The sequence below is a fragment of the Cetorhinus maximus genome, chromosome 22, assembly GCF_964194155.1.
Source record: "Cetorhinus maximus chromosome 22, sCetMax3.hap1.1, whole genome shotgun sequence".
NCBI classification, from domain to species: Eukaryota; Metazoa; Chordata; class Chondrichthyes; order Lamniformes; family Cetorhinidae; genus Cetorhinus; species Cetorhinus maximus.
This window is the reverse complement of record NC_135900.1, coordinates 18891977-18915674: the sequence shown is the minus strand read 5'-3', so window position 1 is coordinate 18915674 and position 23698 is coordinate 18891977. Positions and strand designations below refer to the sequence as shown.

General features: G+C 40.8%; 1 protein-coding gene across 2 annotated transcripts in view; it reads right to left on the bottom strand.

The window, feature by feature from the left end:
- The window catches only part of frs2a (fibroblast growth factor receptor substrate 2a), a 97168-nt gene that overhangs the window by 57316 nt on the left and 16154 nt on the right, over nt 1-23698 (bottom strand). The gene's annotated exons all lie outside the window — the stretch shown is intronic.

The following is a 23698-nucleotide window of genomic DNA, read 5'->3' as shown; positions in this document are numbered from 1 at the left end:
AAATTACTGGAATGTTTGATCCAATATGACTGTGCCACCAATCCTCAATTTTTGTTGAAAAACACTGCAGATGCTGGAAATCTGAAATGCAAAGGGATTTATAAAAATTGAACATCTTCTTTCCTCCTAGTGTTTTTGCAAGAGACTTTAGACCTTAACTATAGACTTAAAATTAGTTGGGACAAAAATGGTTTCTGCAATGAAATGCAGTTGGAGGTAAACTATGCACAAATTTAGCACGGTAAGCTGGATAATTTAAATTTCTCTCTTTTAAAAAAAAACATGCGCAACTTTAGGAAATAGCCATATTTCTTCTGGCATTATTTAACTTAATTTGAAATCTCATGTGAACATTATGGTTAGCCATAGTAAATTCAAAGGTGATGTTAAATTATATAGTAAGGTAAAACATTTTCTGCCTTTGATTTCATACAGTTAAGTGAATATATTTTATACTAAAAGAAAAATATATTTGCTTCAAACAGTAATTATGGTCATTGCAGACTCCCACTGCAATGACTCAATTATACATTTGAATTCAAATTTAAAACAAGGCAGGTCTGCACTGGTCTTCAATCAACTATTTATTCCAAATAGTGATGAAGGAAAATAAGATTTTCTTTACCAAGAAAACATTCTCCTGGATTATAATTAGTCTGTTAATTCACCTCTTTAACAAGACAGTAAATGAAAGATTGTTCTGAACAATTAAATACCGCTAAATTTAAAACAGTCAGGTAAAGGTTCTTTACAGGAGTTAACTCTGTCAAATTAGAAGAGTTTGCACTCAGCAAGTTTGACAGTGAATGTCTCACTGCCCTATAACGCTCCTTCTACACACCACTACTCCTCTCACATTTATATGCAACTATGATGAGTTTCTGCAAAATTAATATTTATTCAGTACATAGATATAAAAGGCATGCAAAATATCCTTTGTTATAACCTTTTTTATGCACACTTTATGCCATCTCAAATTCATGCAGGCAATGACAGTAGATCAAACAGGTCTTCAGGGTTTACTCCCTCTTATGCCAGAAGACGCATCTTCAATACTATGCTGAACATCTTATATGTTAATGAAAACAGTGAAACCAAGTTGCCATGTAGCAATCTGACTGGTCCATCTAAATCATGGAAACATGGCTCCATTACATTTTTGGAAAGTTAACTAGTTTGTGCTTTACCCAAGCAGGGACATGCTGGATTGTCTTTGAATAGTAATAGCAACTGCTCTTCCATCTCACCTCTGTACAGCCACACTCACACCTCTACCTCTCTGACAGTGCAACAGGTGTCCTCTCCTGGCCAGTGGTCTCTCTCTCTCTGACCTCTTACTCTGAACACACACAACTGCCTCATTCTCAGTCCCTGGCATCTCCACTACACCACTGTTTAGCTACTCCTTCGGTGCATACACTCATGCTTTCAGTGCAATCTATTTGGTGACAACAAACACAATTTGGAAAAGGGGAAAATTGTGGCAACCACAAACTAATAATAATGAATAAATACAACATTGAGGGGAATAACAGAACTGCCAGGTGTATACTATAAGTGGTTATGCTACAAGACTAGTAATAGAGGCCTGTGAAACTTAAATCCAGTTAATTAAAGGAAAAAAAATCTGGAATAAAGTATCAGTAATGGTGACCATGTAATGATCGGATTGTTGTAAAGACCCACCTGGGTCACTAGTGCCATTTAGGGGAGAAAATCCACCATCCTTAGCAGGCATATATGAGAAACAGTCACTTAGTTGATTCTTCTGAAACAGTCTAACAAGTCACTCAGTCGTACTGAACCACTGCAACAAAATACAAGCACCCAGCATTGGCCTAGGCACTGAATAGGACATGATTTTTGCAAATTTCTCCTCACTAACTCTAGGGACTTGTGCCAAAATTGGGAGTGCTGTCTCAGAGACTAATCCAAGGAACAGTCTGACATAGCAATATTCTCAGAATCATCTCTTTCAGCCAATGTTCCAGAATCCTTCATCACCATCACTGGTAGGTCTAGGACAGACCCACCAGTGGGTATACATTTAGAAGGGAGTTGCCCTAGAGTCCTTAACAATGACTCCAGGCCCCATGAAGTCTCAAACCATCAGGCTCAAACATGGACAAGGAAATCGTCTAGTGATTATCACTCACTTACTGTTGAATCAGTACTCCTTCATACTGAACACCACTTGGAAGAAGCACTGAGGTACAGAACGTACTTTGGGTGAGGGTCCATCGCCAAGTGTGCTCAATAGCACCATTACTGACCAAGCTGGCCAAGTTCTGAAGGACATAGCTGCAGGCAGTGAGAGGACTAACACGAGGGAAAAATCTACCTGATCTTGTCCTCACCAATCTGCTTGTCGCAGTTGTATCTGTTGTACTGGCAAGAGTGGCCACCGCACAGTCCTTGAGGACCCAAAGCCCGTCTTACACTGAGAACACCTTCCACGGTTTTGTACAGCACCAGTTCTGTGCTAAGGGGATAGATTCAGAACAGATCCATCAACATGTGACTCCATGGGCCATGAGCAGCAACTGCACTGTATTCCACCACAATCTGTACCTTCATGATCTGGAATATCTCTCATTGTACTGTTATTATCAAACTTGATTCAACGAGGCATGAAGAACGCATGCAAGGGGCAGCACCAGATGTATCTAAAGATGTGGTGCCAACCTGGTGAAGCTACAGAATATACGCTGGATGTACAGAATGTACGTTGGATGGGAGGCCACCCAGGATTCTTTTTTCTTAGGCAGTCCCTCGGGATAGAGGATAACTCTGGTTCAATGGGTTCTGAGATGGCCAATAAGTCCAATGTATGATCTGCAAACTGTGCCACATGCGGAACTAGTGGTGCTTGAAGGGTCGGGCAGATGAGGTGGTTGGAGGTTTGTGTGCTCTCTCCCATACCTTGACTTACCCTCTGCATGCTCCAAAGTCTCTCCAGGCATCTGGTGCCATCACGAATAAACCTTCTCCATTTTGGACGGTCACAAGCAGGGTCTCCCTTGAGTCAGGGAAGATGTTCGATCTCTTCATGGATGCTTTGAGGACATTCCTCAAGCATTTCTGCTGTCCCCTTGGGAGTCTCTTTCCACGACTGAGTTCTGAGTAGAACAGTTGCTTCAGGAGTCTGGAGTCAGGCATACAAAAAACATGTCCCGCCTAGCAGAACTGTTTTCAAGTAATTAGCACCTCAATGCTGGGCACTTTGACGTGGGAGAGGACACTGCTCTTGGACCATCATTCTTGCCACCAGATTTGGAGGATCTTGTGAAGGCGCCACTGGTGGTACTTCTCCAGTACTTTGAGGTGCCTGTGATAGGTTGTCCAAGTCACTAAAGCATGTGGGGGGGAGGGGGGGGGCAAACATCACTGTTGCCCAGTAAACCATGACCTTAGTCCCAGGAACACCCCAACGAGGAATCAGCATGCCACCATCAACAGCGCATACACTCCTACACTTGGGGCAGATGAGGCCAAGGATGCATTCTTGAACAATCCCTAGCCTGATCCTCCTTGGAGATTTCAACACCAAAGTCATGAAGGATGTGAATTTCTGGAAGGGTGCAACAGGCAGGAAAGAATTGCGGAAAGGAAACTCCACTGGAGTCCACCGCCTGACAAAATATCTAGAACATGACCTCGTCATAACCAACACCCTGCACCACCAGTGCGACATGCAGAAGACCTCATTTATGGCAACACCCATGTTCCAAACACAGGCACTTGCTCGACTACATCATCGTTCAAGTCAGGGACTGCAGAGATGTCCACATTACCTGCACTATGACAGGTACTGATGACTGCTGGACAGATCATTGCCTTATCCGACCTACCAGTTCCATCAGCCTGGCCCCCAAACAGCGGAGGCAACAGAAGCAATATCGCAAGAAAATTAACATCGAAGGCCTCAAAGGTCATACCAATTAGGGCCTTCTCAATCAGAGGCTCACTTCAACACTAGCCACTGGGAGCTACAGTGTACCCATAGTGCCTGGTCGACCCTAACGTCTGCCATAACAAGCTCCTATGAGGAGTCCTTGATCTCTCTACCAGGAAACATTGTGAATAGTTTGACAAAAATGACCAAGAGATACAGGGCTTAATTGAGTATAAGTGCAAAGCTTTTGCAGACTGGAAACTTCACCACACCTCAAGATAAAAGCAGCAGTCTGACAGTCAGCTGAAGGCAATGGTACAGCATAAAACCCACGACAAAGAATAAATGGTGGGTAGAAAGAGCACAGGAGTTTCAACAACTTGGAAACACCAACAACTTGCGTGGTTTCATCAGCACTGTCAAAACGATCTGAGGTCCAAGCACTCAACGGTTCACCCTGTTGAGAGCCAAGCATGGAGGTGAGATCATCAAGGACAGGGAAGCAGTCAGCCCTTGCTGGAGAGAACATTCTGAAGAACTCCTAAGGACATCACTGCAGAGTTCCTCAGGGTAGTATATTAAGTCTAGCCATCTTCAGCTGTTTCACCAATGCCTACCCATCCATCATAAAAGGTCAGAAGTGGGGGTGCATGCTGATGAGTATTTTCCGGTGAATGATTCAACACCTAACTCCCCAAAATCTGTCCGCCATCTTCAAGACACAAGTATGATGGAATACTCTCCACTTGCCTGGATGAGTGCAGCTCCAACAACACTCAAGAAGCCCAACATCATCTAGGACAAAACAGCCTGCTTGATTGTCACTCCATCCATTCCCTTAAACATTCAATCTCTACCCCACTGGAGCACAATGGCTGCAATGTACAGCATGTACAAGATGCACTGCAGCAACTCAGCAGGCTTCTCGAACAACAACTCTCAAACCAGCAATCTTTACCAGCCAGAAAGACAAGGACAGCAGGCACATGGGAACACTACCAACTCCAAGCTCATCTCTAATCATACATCTTCCTGACTTGGAAAAATAGTTATAACGCATGGAATACAAGGGACAATTTCAACGTGGATACATAATTGGTTGAGTAATAGGAATCAGCAAGTAATGGTTAATGGATATTTTTCAGGCTAAAGGAAGGTTCGTAGTGGAGTCCCCTTTGGGACCTTGCGTTTCCTGATATAAATAAATGATCTAAATCTTGATATGCAGGGGACAATTTCAAAGTCTGAGGATGATACAAAACTTGGAAGCATTGTAAACTGTTAAGAGGGCAGTGTAGAACTTCAAAAGGACAAGTTAGTGGAGTGCACAGATAGGTGGCAGATGAAGTTCAATGCAGAGAAGTGTGAGGTGATTCATTTTGGTAGAAAGAATATGAAGAGGCAATATAAAATAAGGGGCACAACTTGCAAGGGTGCGTAGGAGCAGAGGGACTTGGATGTATATGTGCATAAGTCATTAAAGGTGGCAGGACAGGTGGAGAGAGCAGTTAATAAAGCATGGGGAAGAAGGCCTAGTGGTATTGTCACTGGACTAGTATTCCAGAAGACCCAGGGTAATTCTCTGGGGACCCAGGTTCGAATCCTACCACAGCAGATGGTGAAATTTGAATTCAATAAAAATCTGGAATTAAAAGTATGATGATGACCACGAAACCATTGCAGATTGTTGTAAAAACCCATCTAGTTCACTAATGTCTTATAGGGAAAGAGATCTGCTGCCCTTACCTGGTCTGGCCTACATGTGACTCCAGACCCACAGCAATATGGTTGACTCTTAAATGCAATTAGGAATTAGGGATGGGCAATAAGTGCTGGCTTAGCCAGTGACACTCACATCCCATGAACAAATAATAAAAAAAATACAGTATGCCAGGCTTGATTAAGCGGGGCACAGAGTACAAGAGCAAGGAGGTTGTGCTGAACTTGTATAGGACACTAGTTAGACCTCAGATGGAGTACTGTGCTCAGTTCTGGGTAACACACTTTAGGAAGGATGTGAACACACTGGAGAGAGTGCAGAAGAGGTTTACAGAAATGGTTCCAAGAATAAGAAACTCCAGTTATGAAGATATATTGGAGAAGCTGGGACTGTTCTCCTTGAAGAGGAGAAGGCTAAGAGGAGATTTGATAGAGTTGTTCAAAATCATGAGGGGGCTGGACAGAATAGATAGGGAAAAACTGCTCCTGCTCATAAAAGGATAGACGACGAGAGGGCACAGGTTTAAAGTGATTTGCAAAAGAAGCAAATGTGGTGTGAGAAAAAACATTTTCACTCTGAGTGGTTTTGAGTCTGGAATGCACTTCCTGGAAGTGTGGTGGAGGCAGGTTCAATCGAAGCATTCAAGAGGGCATTAGATGATTATTTATGTAGAAACAATGTGTGGGGTGACAGGAAAAGGCAGGAGAATGGCATGGAGTCATAATGCTCATTCGGAGAGCTGGTGCAGACATGATGGGCTGAATAGCCTCCTTCTGCACCGTAACAATTCTATGATTCTGTGATTCTATATCGCTGATCCTTCATCACACGGTGTCAAAATCCTGCATCTCCCTACCGAACTGCACTGTGGAAGTACCATCATCAAACAGACTGCATCAGTGCAAGAAAGCGATTCACTACCAACTTCTCAATGGCAATTAGGGATGGTATATATGCTGACATTGCCAGCAATGCCCACAACCCATGAATGAATTTTAAAAACCTTTTATTCAAGTAGTGATATGGGGCACAAGTTTATATAGTCATTTTTTAAAAAAACATTTTTCTTTGTGAGCAATGGCATGGGAAATCTCCCAGCGTCTCCAAAAGTTCTAGTGATCGTAGTAAAACTTAGGGAAAGGGGATATATGACATTTCTTCTCATTCACAATAGGCTCAGATATAGAAAGGTCATCAGCTAAAATGTCAGTCTGTGAATGCGTTATTCAAGAATTATGCATTGTACTCAATCCCGTGGCAATCCAAAGTCAAGACAAACATCAAACAACTTTGGCAAACCCAAAATACAAAAATCAAATGATGAATAAACAGAAACATGCTTTTAAAAATATACTGTTAAAAATGTACACGTTTGCCTTTGTACCAACATATCGTCCAACAAAGGACTCCAATCCAGGCATTTTTTTTTAAGTTTGCTACTTTGCTCCACACGGTCATCACCCCAAAAATATTCACCCAGTCATTAATAAATTCATGTGTTTTTGCTTAATATTTTCCAGTAAGGAAGCAAATGGTTACGTATCCCAAGATATGGTGTGGAGGTGGGGGTGTGAGCCGGAGCACAGCTTTGCATTTATTGCACTCATCTTCACAAACCTGCCAGGGGAAAAGGCAGATTCCTGGTCATTTCCAGATCTATAGAAGCTTTTTGATTGTGTTAAAAGTTTTCAAGGTACTGAAGCAATATCTTAATTTAGTTCTAGAATAAAAGAGCATGGGAAAGAAAGTATGTGGAAAGTTTTGTTTGAAAAAAATGGACTTTGCTTGCGCCAAATAATCTACTTTTCTTCATTGTTGGTTCATCACCCACATTCTGACTCCCTTCTCTGACCTCAAATTGAACTCCTGCCCTCTCATGTGAAGATCAATTTCCTGTTTTGTGCAAACAACTCTATTTTAAACAACTTAAAACACTCTATCATGACCAAATCTGTAAGGATTTGAAAACTGCTCTTCCAACATGTCTCCTTTACGGGATACAGAAAAGAAGCTCTCTGTCGGTTAGGGGAACCCTTTCTCACCTCTTGTCTTAAGCTTTTCTCTCCCTCCATTGCCTAATTTGTCTTTCCTCTCAACTTTACATTTTAGTATCCTTTGAACTTTCCCATTTTGTCCCTCAATGCAAATACACCATCCTACACTATCTTTCTCCTCTCTAGAACCTCAATGTTGAAGTCAAGGATCATCACAGTGCCTCCTAATCAAACTAATTTTGCTTAAAGAACTATGAAGCTGCTCAACTACTTTCCTCACGCAGTCTTCAGGCTTTTAAAAGAAAGCTGAACTATATGACCTAATCACTGTTTTTCATTTACTGACATGATCTTTGACACCTTTCAATCTTGGTAGCCTATACAATGGGCTGTAGATCTTCACTTTGGTTTTTCAATTGAAAAAATACAGTCTCTATGAAGTGCCTTTAGGACTATGAAGGCCCATGTTAACTGTGACTATTGGGGGGGGGGCTTAAAAATTGCAGATCCCACTTTATCCAAAATCAGGCAACTGGTAAAGAAAAGTCGAATAGCCCATAGTAATGGGTATCCTTAAAGGCTACCAGTTATCATTAGCTCTTACTGTGGCAATAGAAATGTGAAAATAACCCTTAAACTTTGTTGGAATAATCTGCCTAATAATTATCAACATTGAACACACACTACCTGATACTTGGCATTTGCTCCCCAATGAAGAAACAGAACCAACTGAACCTTTGGTAGGGATAAAATACTCAATGAACTAATTTTCTGCAGCCCCCAAAAAGTGCTCATATTTGGACAGGCTCCTATATTCCAGGAATATTGCAATGTGGAATTGACCTATTGGACTAGGTCAAACTCCCCAAACATGTGCAGCTTAGCATGGCTTTAAAGGGCATAAAGAATCCACCATCAGAACAAGATGGCATCAATGCTAATATATTATCCATGGCACAATTTTCTAACTCCTCCAAGTACAATATTTACAGGTCAGGAATATAGCTCAAGAAAATGGAGCTTTTAGAAATGTGAGAAATAGGGGAAAAAAACAGATATGATCATCAAAGGTCATCTCCTGTACATGAAAGCAAAGGGATGCTACTGGGTCACAAGTGGATAGCTGAGAGAAAGCAAAGGTATGAAACCAGATAACAACATATCCTGACAAACACAGAAACATAGGATCTAGGAACAGGAGTAGGAGTAAGCCATTCAGTCCTTCGAGCCGTCTTCGCCATTCAATAATATCACGGCTGATCTGGTTGTGGTATCAACCCCACTTTGCTGTCTGCCCCATAACCCTCGACTCCCTTGTCCATCCAACATCTGTCTAACTCTGCCTTGAATAAATTCAATGACTCAGCCTCCACTGCTTTCTGGGAAAGAGAATTCCACAGGCTAACCACCAGTTGAGAGAAAACATTTCTCATCTCCCTCTTAATTGGCAGACCTCTTATTCTTCAGCTGTGTTCCCTGGTCCTGGTTTCTCCCACAAGAGGAAACATCCTCCTAGTATCCACCCTATCAAACCTCCTCAGGATCTTATATGTTTAAATAAGATCGCCTCTCATTCTTCTAAAGTCCAATGGGTATAGGCCCAACTTGTTCAATCTTTCTTCATAAGATAAGCCCCTCATCCCAGGAATGAGTTGAGTGAGCCTTCCCTGAACTGCTTCTAACACAATTATACATTTTTCAAATAAGGAGACCAAAGCTGTACACAGTATTCCAGATGTGGTTTCATCAATGCCTATACAGCTGCAGTAAAACTTCCCTGCTTTTGTATTCCATTCCCCTTGCAATAAATGCCAACATTTCATTTACCTTCCTAATCACTTGCTGTACCTGCGTACTAACTTTTTGTGATTATGTACCAGGACACCCAGATCCCCCTGTACCAGAGTTCTGCAATCTCTCTTTCCATTTAAATCGTATACTGCTTTTCTATTCTTCCTGCCACAGTGAACAAGTTCACATTTTCCCACATTATACTCCATCTGCCAAATTTTTGCCCACTCACTTTACCTGTCTATATCCTTTTGCAGACTCTCTGTCTCCGCTTGACAACTTACTTTCCTACCTATCTTGGTGTAATTGGCAAATTTAGCTAGCATAATAATAATTATTATTATTATAATGTATTATATAATACATACTAAAGGATAAACTGGAATTGCGGGCAGTTCAAGATTCACTAGGCTGATTCCTGGGATGAAGGGGTTGACTTATCAAGAAAAGCTAAACAGGTTAGTCCTTTATTCATTAGAGTTTAGAAGAATGAGGGGTGATCTTACTGAAACGTACAAGCTTCTGAGGGGGTTTTACAGGGTAGATGTTGAGAAGATGTTTCCACTAGTGGGGGAATCTTGATCCAGGGGACATAGTTACAGAATAAGGGGACACTCATTTAAAACTGAGATGCGAAGGAATTTCTTCTCTCAGAGGGTAGTGAATGTCTGGAATTCTCTACCCCAGAGAGTTGTAGACGCTAGATCACTGAAAGTATTTAAAGAGGAGGTAGAGAGGTTTTTGAAATATCGGGGAGCTGAAGGCTATAAGGAGCTGGCACGAAAGAGAAGTTGAGGCCTGGGGCAGATCAGCCATGATCTTATTGAATGGCGGGGCAGGCTTGAGAGGACGAATGGCCTACTCCTGCTCCTATTTCTTATGTTCTTATTCAGCCCCTCCATCCAAGTCATTGATGTAGATTGTAAATACTTGAGGCCCCAGTACTGATCCCTGTGGCACTCCACTTGTTACAGCTTGCCAACCCAAAAAGACCCATTTAACCCTACTCTCTGCTTCCTGTTAGTTAACCAATCCTTTATCCATGCTGATATATTATCCCCTACACCATATAATCTTGTCTTGTGTAGTAATCTTTGATGTGGCACCTTATCAAATGCCTTCTGGAAATCCAAGTACAGATTCCCCTTTATCCACCTTGCTTGTTACTTCCTCAAAAAAACTCTAATAAATTAGTTAAGCGCACTTTCCCTTTTACAAACATGTTGACTCTCCCTGATCAAATTATGATTTTCTAAGTATCCTGCTATAACCTCCGTGATAATGGATTCTAACAAAGGGTAGCAGTTTAAAAGTGCTCATCCTATTGCCATGCTTATGCTGGCCATAGTTCTATCTTTATATTTAGCTCAACAGTAGTCCGTCTTATGATTGAGGTACAGAAACTAATCCAGAGCTGAACACAGTCATTGAAATAGTATAACTTGGATATAACTTTGCAAATAGAACACCAATGAAAACTGCATTTTAATACCCTCAAGCATATTTACCCAAATATCTATAGTATTTTCACCACATAATGGCTGCAGTTAAAAATTGCTTTGTGCAGCAATTATTTTGAATGATACAGTCACAAATTAACATGTAGTTACCACAAAATAGAATAAAATCCACTGTGTATTGTTGTAAAAAGAGACAAGGTGTTGAAGCTTTTATCTTGCACTCATCAGGACAGAATCGCAAGGGTGCCAAATTTCAAAGGGAACAACAATTCATGCTGCATGAGAAAAGGGTGCTGATTGGTTGGCAATTAGACTCTGAATGGTTGAGGCGTTGCCATGGGGAATGCCAAAGGGAGACGTTGTCTGACAAACTTTTGTATAGTTGAAAAAGAAGCAATGCCTGGACATGTTCTTTGTGTTTATAGAGGGTAGGGCCCTCTGTGTGAAGATAGCCAGCAAGCGTAAGTGAGCCCCATTGCAAGCCTGACTAATAATCTTGAATTGGCTGTTAGTGGAACTCTTAGCACACTCCGGATTGTTAAGTAAGTGCTGCCCAGTCACAGAATCCAACATTAGACCTGTTTCTATGTTCTGAGTTTTGAAAGCATGGGCTGGTTCAGTACGGTCTGTATTTTGCCTATTGTGAAAGCTGAAGAGGCATGCTGGTTGATACAATCCACCAGTCGTTGGGACATATGGCCTACATAACTGGCATCACAACGGCACTGAAATTCAATATACATGTTGGGACTCCTTCAGTTCCACGTGCTAGAAGATTGGCCTTATTGACAACCTTGTAAATAGAATCCAAGCCATTTGATCATCATGCAAGCTTGATGCTGAAATAGGGCACATCAAAACTACCTGCAAGATAATGGTTACCCCGATCAGATCACTGCTTGGTATAAATCACACATACTCACGAATGGGTCTAAGGCCTCCACTTTCGGCCCTGAGAAATGCCCAGTCTACCTCAAATTACCCTGGAAGGGTGAGTTGTCTCAAAAATTTGAACAGCTACGTAGTAGCAACATGAATGGTATTCTCCACTAACAGGATGATGCCGTCAAGCCATAAATACATTCTGCCTATCACATAAATGATAATGTGGTGTATGAATTAAAGTGCTGGTGTAATGCCAGAAATGTAGGCCACATGTCAAAATGACTGGTGGATTGTATCAAACAGCACATCCTTTCAGTTGTTCGTCTAAGTGCTGTTGTTACAGACCGTATTCAATCAACCCGTGCTTGCAAAACTCAGAACATAGAGTCCAACATCCGAAGTGATTCTGAGATTGGATTGCACTTAGTTAACAATCCCAGCAACCAATTTAAGGTCATCAGTCGGGCTCGCAATGAGGCTCACTTACATTTGCTAGAAACTACGTACCTTCACATGCAAGGCCCTACCCTCTGTAAACAAAAAGAACATATCCAGGCATTGACCTTTTCTCAACTAAACAAAAGCTTGGGAACAATGTTCCTCTAGGGCATTCCCCATGGTAACACCTCGGCCAGAGTTGACTTGCCTGGTTTGAATTTAAACAAAAGATTGGGAGTAACTGTTGCCTGGTTCATTCTCTATGGCATCATCTCGACCAGGATCCACTTGCCAATCAATCAGCACTCTTTGCCAATGCAGTATAAATTGTTGTTCACTTTGAAATTTGGTATTCTTGCAATTCTGTATTGACGAGTGCAAGGCTAAAAACTTTCGTCAGCATGTCTCTTTTTACAGCAATACTCTCAAGTTCTGCACTACCAAGTGACAATTTAAAATCCACCGCATTCCACAATTTTCCATTAATTAAAGAAGATTTTTTGCAATTTGACTCAACCCATAATTAGGACGATTATAAGCACAAGGACACTTTTAATAGCTTACATTTACCATTCAATATACTCCAGCAGTAACCATTTGAAAATGCCTTCTGTAAGAACAAACAGATTCATTTGGACACCTTAACCTGAAACACAACACAATGGAGCAGCAAGTCTCAAATTTACAATGCATCATATTTTTGAAAAAGAGCCAAAACCTTACTTTGGAACTTTAAATCAATTATTCAGTGTATTTAGTCAAGACAACTAATGAATGTTCCTCTTAATCCTTGCTGAAGGGATTTTCATCGTGGTAATGGATACAAAGATCTCTAGTGCAACTGCAGTTCAAAATATGTGCAAATTAACCTTCACTATTACATGTAAGGAATCAATTTTACATTCTACATAATTTTTCTTCTATTTACTTGCCATATATGTTACATCATTTTTAAAACCAATATCCATTGTAAAAATCCATAAAACCTCTCTATGTTCTGTGAAATCACAATATCAAACCATAACTGAAATTTAATGACACGAGAACAAAAAACAAATCAGATTCCAAAGCCATTTTACCTTCCAAGAACCTGTTAGTCAAAGTCTAATCAGATCCCAGAACCATGAGAGTGGCAACGTTTAAAATGCTAAGTATTGTCCTTCTACCCCCACTGCATTATCAATCTTGTTCTCTCGCTCTCCTCATCTCAAGCATGGGCTTTTTCCACCCTCAGCATATCAATTTAAATACTCCCTCACTGCTCTACCTTTTCTGCAAGGTTATTAACACTGTTTCAGTTGAACTTAAGGCAGTCCCACATGTATCACCTTTCCTTGTTCCAGAACTCGCTACAACACCCCAAGGCAGTGAACCCTCAGCACAGTATCAGCCCTGGACTCATGCGATGACCTTCCTAATCTTCCCCTCCTTAATCTGTCCAGCACATTAAAGAGAACGATTTGCTTATCACGTCCTTAGGGCATTCCACAGCCAGTTAATCATTACTGAAATGCAGTCACTGTTGTAACGTGGGCAAATGTGGCAGCCAACTTGCATATAGCAAGGTCTCACAAACAACAATTACATAAATGCCCGGACAATTTGTTTTAACAATGTTGATTTAGGGATAAGTCAGTCATGACATTTGGAATACCCAACTGTTACTCTTCAAACAGTGGAATGGGGTCTTTCATGTCCACTATGATAAATAAAGGCCTTAGTTAAACTCAGTTTATCTGAAGATAACTAAGTACACCCTTGGTACTGCACTGGAATGTCAGCCTAGGTTAGGTGCTCATGTCTCTGGAATGGGACTTGAATCCATGTTCTTCTGACTCAGAGAGAATATTAATAGTCATGCATGGCACAGAAAATGATCTAGAGATTGCTACCCATAAGGTCTGTTTTTATGAAAACTAGTGCCTAATTACTTACACTCCCTTTACAAGACATGTCATTCGTTCTACATGGCCCATGAATTTTGGCTTCTCTTCCTTCTATCCTAGATGTTATTTTATTCTTTCATGGGATGTAGGCATTGCTGACAAGGCCAGCATTTGCTACTCATCTCTAATTGCCCTTGAGGAGGCGGTGGTGAATCACCTTCTTGAACCATTACCGTCCATGTGTTGTAGGTAGACCTACAGTGCTGTTAGGAAAGGGGTTTCAGGATTTTGATTCGGCGCCAGTGAAGGAACAGAGATACAGTTCCAAGTTGGGATGGTGTGTGGCTTGGAGAGGAACTTGAAGGTTGTTGTGCTCCCAAGTGTCCTTCTAGGTGGTGTCAAAAGAACATTTGAGTTGTTGCAGTGCATAGTACATACTGCCATTGTGTGTAGGTGGTGGAGGGAGCGAATGCTGAAATTGGTGGATGGGTTGCCAATCAAGGGGGCTGCTTTGTCCTAGATGGTGTCAAGCCTCTTGAGTATTGTTGGAGCTACGCTCATCCAGGCAGGTGGAGAGCATTCCATCACACTCCTGACCTGTACCTTGTAAATGGTAGACAGGCTTTGGGGAATCAGGTGGTGAGTTACACACTTCAAAATTCCCAGTTTTTGGCTACAGGAGCAGGTCACATTATTTATATAGCTGGTCCAGTTCACTTTTTGGTCAATGGTAACCACAAGGATGTTGATAGTAGTGGATTCAGCAATGGTAATGCCATCAGATGTCATGGGGGGATGGTTAGGTTCTCCCTTGTTGGAGATGGTCATTGCCTGGCACTTATGTAATGCGGACACTACTTGCCATTTATCAGCCCAAGCCCCTGAACATTGTCCTGGTCTTGCTGCATATGAACACGGACTGCTTCAGTATGTGATGAGTTGCGAATGGTGCTGAACATTGTGCAATTATAAGAGAATATTCCCACTTCCAACCTAAGAAAGTTCATTGATGAAGCAGCTGAAGATGGTTGGGGTTAGGACGCTGCCCTGAGTCTTTCCTGCAGAAATATCCTGGGACTCCACCAACCCTCTTCCTTTGTGCTAGGTATGACTCCAACAAGTGGAGAGATTTTCCCCCACCACCCCACCCTTGATTCCCATTGACTTCAGTTTTGTTTGGGCTCCTTGATGCCACACTTGGTCAAATTCTGCCTTGATGTCAAGGGCAGTCACTCTCACCTCCCCTCGAGTTCAGCCCTTTTGTCCATGTTTGGACAAAGGCTGTTATGAAGTCAGGAGCTGAGTGGTCATGGCAGAACCCAAACTGAGCATCAGTGAGAAGGTTATTCCTGACTAAGTGTTACTTGATAGCATTGTTGATTACACCTTCCATCAGTTTGATGATTATTTTTTAAGCATTTATGACAGAGCTGACTCCTCACTAAGGTAACATTAGTACTTTGAACATGACAGAGACATAGCTATGGAGATATAAACAAGTGTTGTATTTCCTGGAATTTCGAAGGATCAGGGGCAACTCGATAAAAGTTTTGAGGAGAATAATGAAAACTGATAGGGTAGATAGAGAGAAACACTTCTTGCTGGTTGTGGAGTCTAGGGCTAGGATCATAGTCTAAAAATCTAACAATAGTCTGAAATCCCTTCAAGAGTGACATTAAGAAACACTTCTTCACACAAAGGGTGGGAGAAGTTTGGAACTGTCTTCTGTAAATGACCCCTCGCTATCTCCTCCAGTCCCACCATCCTCCGATAGCTGTTTGTCTTTAATTTTGTTTCTCTGAGCATCCCAAATTTTAATTGTTTCACCACTGGTGGTCGTGCCTTCACCTGCCTGAGCTCTAACTCTGCAATTCCTTTCCTAAACCCCTCCGTCTTCACACCTCCATTTCCTCCATTAAGCTTCTAGAAACAATTACTCGTGATAGAATAAATAGTCACATGGAAAACTGTGGGCTGATTAGGAAGAGCCAGCATGAATTTCTTAAGAGAGAATCATGTTTAACTAACTTGGAGTTTTTTGAGGCGGTAATAGAGAGGGTTGATGAGGGTAATGATGTTGATGTGGTATACATGGACTTCTAAAGGCATTCGATAGAGTGCCGCACAACAGACGAGAAAAGTTGTAGCTCATGGAATAAAAGGGACAGTAGCAACGTGGATATAAAATTGGCTGAGTACTAGGAAACAGCGAGTAATGGTTAATGGATATTTTTCAGGCTAGAGGAAGGTTTGTAGTGGAGTTCCCCAGGGGTCGGTATTGGGACCCTTGTGTTTCCTGATATATATTATTGATCTAAATCTTGGTATGCAGGGGAAAAATTCAAAGTTTATGGATGATACAAAACTTGAAAGCATTGTAAACCATGAGGAGGACAGTGTAGAACTTCCAAAGGACATAGGCAAGTTAGTGGAGTGGACAGATAGGTGGCAGATGAAGTTCAATGCGGACAAGTGTGAAGTGATTCATTTTGGTAGGAAGAACATGGGCAGACAATATAAAATAAGGGGCACAACTCGAAAAAGTGTGCAGGAGCAGAGGGTCCTAGTCATTGTGCATAAGTCATTGAAGGTGGCAGGTTAGGTGGAGAGTTAATAAAGCATACATCCTAGGCTTTATTAACAGGAGCACAGAGTACAAGAGCAAGGAGGTTACGCTGAACTTATATAGAACGTTAGTTAGATCTCAGCTGGAATATTGTGTACAGTTCTGGGTGCCACACTTTAGGAAGGACGTGAGTGCATTGGAGAGCACACAAGAGGTTTATGAATATGGATCCAGGGATGAGAAATTTATGGCGAAAGTTATGAAAATACATTGGAGATGTTGGGGCTGTTCTCCTTGGAGAGGAGAAGGCTAAGAGGAGATTTGATAGAGGTATTCAAAATCATGAGGGAGCTGGACAGAATAGACAGGGAGAAACTGTTCCCACTCGTGAAAGGAACGAGAATGAGCGGGCACAGATTTACAGTGATTTGCAAAAGAAGCAAATGCGATGTGAGAAAAAAATTTTCACACCGCGAATGGCTCGGGTCTGGAATGCACTGCCTGGGAGTGTGGTGGAGACAGGTTCAATCGAGGCATTCAAGAGAGCAGTAGATGATAAATTTAAATAGAAACAATGTGCAGGGTTACAGGGAAAAGGCAGCAGAATGGCACTGAGTCATAATGCTCATTTGGAGAGCCAGTGCAGACATGATGGGCCGAAAGGCCTCCTTCCGCAGCATAACAACTCTGTGATATCTTTCAGCCTCTGGCACCAAGGAGGTACTATGCCATTTGTGACTCCCAGTCACAAGTTTAACAAAATGAAATGAATGCCAAGCTTTTAAAGACACATTTTATGTAATCCAAACAGTGGGAACCTTCACTGATTTTGAGACAGCTCAGCTATGCCAAAGAAATTCATCTGGGACAGACAGAATTTGTTTGGCCCATTTTCTAGTACTCATCACTGTGGCTGCTACACTTTCTCAGTTTCTTTCTGCCTCATTTACATGACTGCTTCTATGTCATTTCAGGAATGCGGTTTGAAGCACAGTAGCCTAAAGATTCAAAAAGAAATTAATAAAGTCAGGCTTTCTGAAAGTCACTTCTCGGCTCAGAAAAAAATATTACAGTAATATTCAAGCCACTGTAGATCCAAATACAAAATATATATCCTCCTTAAAATGAAGGAGGTGTTCAACTATCAAAGAATGAATTTGGATTATTCTTGTCTTGCTTGGAATTCAAGCTTGGCAGAACGAAAACATTACCAATGTCACACACCTGAAACATCTTATTCAAAAGGTCCAAATCTGAAGAGCCAAATGCGTTGACGTGACACCTTATCAGAATATCCCAAAGAACTTCACGTCCAATGAAAAAATAATTATTGCTATGTAGGCAAACGTGGTGACCAACTTGTACATAGCAAGATTTCACAAATAAAAAAATGAATGAGTTTTTGGTGGTGCTGGTTCAAGGAAGAATGTTGGCCCAATACCAAGACAAGTTCCCACTCTCAAGTAGTGCCATCCACCCAAATCTACCTCTGGCTATGCAACACTCCGTCAGCATTACACTGAAGTATCAGTACAAGTTCTTAAATGAAGCCAAACTCTCAACCTTGAGACTCAAGACAGTAACAATAACAACTCAGACTTATATAGCAGCTTTAGTAGCATAGCCCAAGGCCTTGCACAGGAGTGCTATCAAACAGAATTTAACAAGACAAGAATCTATCAATTCAGTCAATTTGGCAGTTAATTGAAAAAATATAAAGCAATGTTCAGATTGCTTTCTGAGCCGTAACTATTACAATTCAAGTGAACTGTGCAAAATTAAAACTGATTGAGGGAAATACGTTGCTTCTGTGATAGTGGCACTATTTCAATAAAATTTTGAATCAAACCCGATTCCTTGAGGTGATTCACTCTTCTCACTTCTAGGTCCTTGGCTGTACATTTCCAAAAGCTTGGTAATATGAAACTCCCCATGGCACAAGCAGAGTTCATTTTGCATTCTATGTATGTTCATATTCTTATAATGCAGTCTGCCACATTTACAGAGCCAAATTCTAACACCCATATAGACTAAGTACTCTTTGATATTTTGTGTTTTACCTTCTTTTTAGGGCTCATTCTACCTACTCCTCGTTCAAACACCATATCTCGTCTATTACCAAGGCTCCACTCTGCTTCCAAGCCTACATCCCTACCCATGGTTCTTAGACTCTGACCTGTTCTGTCCCTCCATCGATAACACATTCTACAAACTGCCTTTGCACTTCTCCCTAAAATCCCTCTGCAAACCCCTCAATCTTGTTACATCTCTCTTCCTCCTTTAAAAACCTCAAAACCCAGCATGCTGGCAATTACTGTACTACTTAATGCTACTCAACATCTGTTTCTTCTCCGAGAAGCATCTTGTGGCATGTACTATGTTAAAAGCAATAAAATGCAAGTTATTTTTATTGTTCTCATCATTTTATTCTTCATAAAAAGCTTTGCATTTTAGGAGTTTGATTTTATTTGTTCCTGGGCAAAAAAAAATTAAACTTTTGCTCTAGGGTTTAAAAATTTGTAACTTTGGAATAAAAATGGCCATTTTAAATTAACGTATTATGGTAATTTAATAATTATAATGCTCTCTCATCACAAAGAATAAAAATCATCTCTGTACTGCTTATTGGGCCAATTAAACTAAATATATTCCTCTGGGTGTATCAAATAGCTCAGATTTCTTTAAATAGCTAATTTGTTTAAATTAGTAACTCATTATCTGTGTATTTCTGCCATATTTTAGCATGACCCTTTCCAAAAGGTCACTCCAAACCACTCAGCCACAAGCTGGGAACACCCTGCTGCTTGAGAACTTTCAAACCTTTCAATAAATCCTTTTGGTTCTTGCAAAACTCCAGCTTCAACTTCTAGTAATTGATTGCCCCCAAAGGCCATGATGAGCTGTTGGAGTAATTTACTTTAGGTTCAAATGAACATCTGTCCTGAGAAAATAAACATATGCATGCTCTGATCTGATAGAGACAGTGTTATAACTTGCTCTTGTGGATGGCACTGTCAGATTTAGCATCTCTCTTCACTAATTTCTGCTTTTAGTCAACTTTCTACTGATGCTTTTTTATTCCCTCCCTGCCACATCCTCATTAGCTCCTCTCTGAAACATGTCAAATCCTGCTGGAAGAGAGTTCTGTGGGTGCTGGATGCCCTCCAGAATCGGGCAAAGATGATCTGGACTAATCTTTAGATACAAGTCAGAACAGTGAGCATTCGCAAGCTGCACGATTGTGACGGGCATCACAAGTAAGCAGGTCAACCAAATGCATAAACTTTCTGTCAGGGGCTCACTGGACATCAATCAGAATAGAGGACGACGCTCAGCTGGGTTCCCGCTCCTGAGCTGAAAGGTGCCATGGATATGGCTAAGTATAGTCATACTGGCTGAACTGAGCTAACTTGGCACATAGCAGGAAGCGAACCTTGGACCAGCTAAGAATATAAGAACATGACTGAGCCATCAGTCCTTTGAGCCTGCTCTGCCATTCAGTTAGGTCAAAGCTTATCTGTATCTTAATGTGATCCACCCATCTTGATTCTGTAAACTTTCTGAATGACTCTGGTACACTCTACCTTTATATGTTTACTAATCCTTTCTTAATCAGCCGCTTTGCTTTTATTTTCACTTGCTATTTCTCGAATAAATTTAATTTCCATTTATTGGTGTATAGAGAACGGATGTAAAATCCTGGTTCGTTGTTTACAAGCTTGCTCTGCCAAGTGTACAGAATCTGTACAGCATAGCTCTTCTTATAGATTACCTAAGCCTATATAATACTCATCTTTTAACAAGCTTCAAACTCAAAGCCAGAATGGAGGGTAGTAAATCAAAGCATTTAATTTCCATAATCAGTTAAGTTAACTGAGATTTTTCTGACCATTTGGGACAAGTTCAAAATGAAATATAGATCTCCCACCCTTGCATACCTACATTCACATTCACATTCACACCCCCCTGCCTCAATAAATAGATGCACTAGATCAACAAAGTGACTCTCTTTCCCCCTAGAAAAGCACCATAGTCCAACTAGCTCATGAATGCAGAGTGGGAAAGCCATGAGCTAGCATCCTACTATTCCATAATATAGACTGTTCACCATGTGCCACTAACTGCGACCTAGCATAGATTATTTAAAATAGTATTGCTCATTTTGTTGGATGCAATTATAATAAATTCCAATCAAACACTACATTCTCTTATTTTTTATAAATTAAAATTCATTCCTTAATTAAACAGTTTGTCCAGTTAAAAATAAATGTATTAATAGAGTAGCTTACAACTCAATTACTTATTCAGTGGCAATTGGAGGTAATTTACAAGCAAAACATTCAGTTCTCCTGGAGCAAATCATCCCCAATAGTCCACAAGATCATCTTGCATGAACGAAATACCACGATACCAACTCATTTGAAACTGTAATGCCATGAGATCTTTCTGCTCAGTACAAGGTAGTTTCTGGAAGTTCAAACTATAGAAAACCTGACTTTTTATTTTGAGTTCCATTTCTGTGATTTAGAGCAGTGGCTGTGACTGATTGAATTGATAAAAAAGAAAAAAAGCAGCCATTAACATCCACCTCATGTTGGACCACTAATTTGTCCCAATATAACAGTACATAGATGCTTTCTCTCACACACATATCAGTTTGCCTCATGGCATGACATTTGTGCGAATTAAAAAATAAATTTAAATGCATACATCATTGGATATTTCTAAGTTACTCATCTAGTAACCTAGCCACCTGGTGCCATAGTCAGGTCTTAAATTCCAAAAACTAGATTTTAAAATTAAGATTCAATTTCTCATATTATACTTAACATTATTTTCCTTTGAAAGTGATTTGCTCTCATTCTTTGATAGCATTAGCTCTTATCCATCTTCTGAAAGTGCTATCATGGCTCAGCGGTAGAAATTTCAATTCCAAGGCAGCAGGACATGGATTCAAGTCCCACTTTGAGCCTTGAGCATATAATCCAGCCTGGTACTTTGGTGCAGTACCAAGGAAGTGCTGCACTGCCATAGGTGCTGTCACTTGGATAAAACAGGTGGATGCAAAAGATTCCATAGTGCTATTCAAAGAGTAGGGTCTCATGCCCAACATTAATTAACAAACAAGACCACCAAAACATTTTAACTAATCATTTCCAAGGATGAGAAAAGAATAAGTTCTGGTCACCAAGACATAAAAGAAACAACCAAGCCACGAGGGTGGTGCAGAGAAGACGTACAGGATAGATTCCTACTTCCAAAGGATTGGGAAAGCAGTGGCTCTTTAACCTTGAAAGGGAGTAACTGAGAGCCAATGTATTCAAAATACATAACAGCTTAGTTAAGATAAATCAGAGGAACAAAGAAAAGTATAGCACAGGAAGAGGCCCTTTGGCCCTCCAAGCCTGCGCCGATCATATTGCCTGTCAAACTAAAACATTTTGCACTTCCGGGGTCCGTATCCCTCTATCCCCATCCTATTCATGTATTTGTCAAGCTGCCTCTTAAACACCACCATCGTACCTGCTTCCACCACCTCCTCTGGCAGCGAATTCCAGACATTCACTACCCTCTGCGTAAAAAACCTACCCCGCACATCTCCTCTAAAGATTTCTCCTCTCACCTTAAATCTATGTCTCCTAGTAATTGACTCTTCCACCCTGGGAAAAAGCTTCTGACTATCTACTCTGTCCATGCCACTCATAATTTTGTAAACTTCTATCAAGTTGCCCCTCAATCTCTGTCGCTCTAGTGAGAACAATCTGAGTTTCTCCAACCTCTCCTCATTGCTATTAACCTCCAGACCAGGCAGCATCCTGGTAAACCTCCTCTGCACCCTCTCCAACGCCTCCATATCCTTCTGGTAATGTGGCGACCAGAATTGCACACAATATTCCAAATGTGGCCTAACCAAGGTTCTATACAGCTGCAGCATGACTTCCCAGCTTTTATACTCAATACCCCTGCCGATGAAGGCAAGCATGCCATATGCCTTGCTGACTACCTTATCCACCTGCGTTGCCATTTTCAGTGACCTGTGGACCTGTACACCCAGATCCCTATGCCCGTTGATGCACTTAAGGGTTCGGCCTTATAATTCCTACCTGTATTAAACAACTTTAAGCTGCGCCATAATAATGGAAGGGAGGGGGGAAATCGGTTAAATCCGCTAATCAATCAATTTTGTTTAAATATTAGGAATAACTTCTTCATACAAAGAGTAATCATTATTTTCAATAGTTTTCAAAGTAAGGTATTGACAGCATAAAGGTACATGACATGATGTAAGCTTATATTTATTCTGAATGGATGAGCTTAGGTAGGCCAACTGACCTCTTTATCTGGACATTTCTTGTGCAAGCCAGTTAGAAGAGGAGACCTTGTGCTATTGCTGTTGTCCATCAGCTGCAATTATGTGTAGCCTAATTTCTAAACTTCAAAGTTTAAAAAGAAAATTCAGGCACACATGGAATAATAACCCGCTCTTTTTTCTAATAATTTCTAACATTGTAAATATCACTACTGGTTCATAGAATCATAGAAATTTACAGCACAGAGGAGACTATTCGGTCCATCGTGTCTGTGACAGCAAAAATAGAGTTTATCAGCCAAATTTCACTTTCCAGTTCTTGGTCCGTAGCCTTTTAGGTTACGGTGCTTCAATTGTTGTTAGCATAGCATTAATACATCTATTCTTAAGTGAATAAACTGTTTAGTTAACGTGTTAAAACAAGCAGGGACAGTCTTCTACGTTCCTCAAGGCAAGAGTGGTATGAGCTGGCAACACAACACTTCCTGCTCACTTGCACCCCACTCCAAAAAAGAATCAGTCCGCAACAACTTTATCGACTTTGCTGGGGGAAAAAAAGTTTCTGATAAAAAGCGCACCTTGAGTAAAGACAGGTTACAAAGAGACTGAAGACCAAACACATTTAAGTATATATGGGATAAAAATAGTACATGCTTAACAATTCTGTAATTAAAAATAATTATTTTAAACCAAATGCAACAGTGAGACAAGACTGCAGAGTTAGACTTGGCCTTAACAATTAAAGAAAATTAC